This window comes from Buteo buteo, unplaced genomic scaffold (genome assembly GCF_964188355.1).
Source record: "Buteo buteo unplaced genomic scaffold, bButBut1.hap1.1 HAP1_SCAFFOLD_347, whole genome shotgun sequence".
NCBI classification, from domain to species: domain Eukaryota; kingdom Metazoa; phylum Chordata; class Aves; order Accipitriformes; family Accipitridae; genus Buteo; species Buteo buteo.
Genome location: NW_027439511.1, coordinates 10001 through 12500, shown reverse-complemented (window position 1 = coordinate 12500; position 2500 = coordinate 10001). Strand labels below are relative to the sequence as shown.

At 77.9% G+C, this 2500-nt stretch overlaps 1 non-coding gene across 1 annotated transcript; it reads left to right on the top strand.

Annotated features, from left to right (window-relative positions):
* The first annotated feature begins 2069 nt into the window (after positions 1 to 2069).
* Positions 2070 to 2222, top strand: LOC142028408 (5.8S ribosomal RNA). The gene has a single exon (XR_012649579.1). It is a non-coding gene; the product is annotated as a 5.8S ribosomal RNA (ribosomal RNA).
* The last annotated feature ends 278 nt before the right edge of the window (positions 2223 to 2500 follow it).

Genomic DNA, 2500 nt, shown 5'->3' with positions numbered 1-2500 from the left:
CCCGCCGCCGGCCGGCGCCCTTCTCCGGGGACCGGCCCCGCCTCGCCCGACGGCGGTCCGCTGCCGGGGAGGTTTTGGGGCGCGGCCCTCGGGGCCAAGAGGGGCGCCCCCGGTCAGAGCGCGGGCGGCAGTGCGCGGGAAGGGGGGACGCCGGCGCGGGGTGTGACGAGCCCCGCCGGCCGAGCCCGCTCGGGCAAGGAGGAAGAAGCGGCGAGCGGCGGTGAGGACGGGGCAGCAGGGCGCGAGCGGCGCGAGAGGAGAGGGTCCTCCGGGGTCGCGGGAGGCGTCTCCCGCGGCCCTGCCCGCACCTTGTCGGGCTGCTGCGAAGCAGCCCGGCCGGCCGCGCAGGGGAAAGGCCTCCGGGCATTCCGGGCGGGTGCGTGGCGCCGGGTGGGGCGGCGGCGGCCGTTCCCCCCCGCACCTCTCCCCACGAGGGAGCCGGGGCGGGGGGGGCGCTCTGCCGCCGCCGCCTCCTCTGGTGGGCGAGGCCCCCGCCGGGCTGTGTCCCGCGCCAGCGGGCGGCCCGAGCCACGGCTCTCCTCCCGGGCGCAGCGCCGGGCTACTGAGGGAAACCCCGGGCCCCGGGAAGGAGGACGTGGTGGTGGCGGTGGATGTCGGGCGCGCCCCCGCGGGCGGACGCTCCCCCGAGGGCGGCAGCGGGGGAGGCACCCCCGCGGGGCCTTCAGGTCGTTTCCCTCACCCCAGGGCCAGGTACCTAGCGTCCGCGCCTCCGCGGCCCTCCCTCGGCGAGCCCGGGGGTCGAAGGCCGTGGAGCCGGGCGGAGGTTTAAAGACGCGGGCGGCTCGATGCGACCCGGGGGGGCGGCCGGGCGGCGGTGCCTTAAAGGGGCCGGGAGTTCCTCCCACGAAGGCCCTGGTGGGCTGCCGCCCGTGCTCATCCCGCGGGCAGCCGTGCCGGGGAGGGGTCCCGCTGCCCCCTCCTCTCCGCGGTCCGGTCTCGGTGGAGACCGCGGTGCGGTCGGCCGTAGCCGGCCTGCCTGCCTCGAAACGGGCGGCCCCGGCGTGAGCGCGGGCTCACTGCCCGGGGTGGCGGGTCCCCGCGGTGGGGGCTCGCTGGGCGGCTGCCGGGCCGCCGCGACTCCGTCGCAGCGCTGCGCCGCGCTGCGCTCCGTTCCCCCCCTCGCCCTGGCGAGCGCTCGGCGGTCTCCCGCCACTGGCTGCTGGCAAGGGCGGCACCCCGGCTGAGCGGCGGCGGCGCCGCTCGGCCTGTCGGTCGGCCGGAGGGCGCCCGGTGCCGGCCGCGGCTGTCCCGTCCCGGGCCCTGCCCGCCGCTTCCCCGTCGCGCTTCCCGGCCGCGCCGGGCAGGTGGGCGGGGGCGGGCGGGGGCACCCCACGCGCGGTCTCCGCGTGGAAACGGGGAGAGCGGGCGCTGTCCCCGGCTTAGCGCCGTCCGCCTTCCACCTGGGGCGTGCCCGTGGAAGGGGCCGAGGCGAGAAGCGGTGGCGGTGGTTCCGGGAGGGCAGCCGCTCTGGTGCGGCAGCGGGTGCCGTCCGGCAGGCCGCGGGCGGTGCGTCGCCGGCTCTGGCGGTTGCCGCCTCTTGGAGCCGCTGGCGTGGCCGCGGAGTTGCCGTCGGGACGAGCCCGGGGGAGCTGGCTGTCGTAGCGCGGCGCAGCCGGCACGGAGGCGTGTGCGGGGCCGGTGGGGCTCCCCGCTGCTGCCCCGCAGCAGCAGCAGCCGTGTCGTCCGGAGCGTGGTGGGCAGGCCGCGCGCGGTCGGGTGCATCGCTGCCTCTGCCCAGAGGCCGGGCCGAGCCCGTGCGCCTGGGCCGCCTCCGATGCGAGCAAGGCATTTCCCAGGCCGGTCGGGAGCGCGGGCTCCCCAGCCTCGCCGCTCGGAGTTTTCCGTTCCTTTCCCCCCCCCCCTTTCTCTGTGTGTGCTCGTACGGTCAGCAGAGGCGCGGCTTCTCCGTCGTGCTGCGCCGTGCCCCCTCCGCGCGTGCGGAGGGGGGTGGGCGGGCGGGCGGTGGGCCATCCTCCGGAGGGGCCGCTCGCCTGTGGCGAAGCGGTCCTGGCCCCCTCGCGCGTGCGGGGCGGTGCCGAAAGCCAGACAACTCTTAGCGGTGGATCACTCGGCTCGTGCGTCGATGAAGAACGCAGCTAGCTGCGAGAATTAATGTGAATTGCAGGACACATTGATCATCGACACTTCGAACGCACTTGCGGCCCCGGGTTCCTCCCGGGGCTACGCCTGTCTGAGCGTCGCTTGACGATCAATCGCCCGTCTGTGCCGCCGCCCCTCGCCTCGCGGCGGGGCGGCGGTCGCAGCGGCGCGGCTGGGGCGCCTCGCAGGCCCGCGCGCGCGCGGCCCCGGGCCCGGGGAGTCGTTCCCCGCAGCCCGGCGGCGGCCGCTGCCAAGGGCCTTCGTCCCCCTAAATCGAGACTCGGGGAGCGCTCCGAAGCTCCCCGCTCCTGGAGCACCCGCTGGTCGGAGCTCGTCCCGCCGGGGCCGTCAGGGTTCGTCGAGCCGGTCGGGCCTGGCG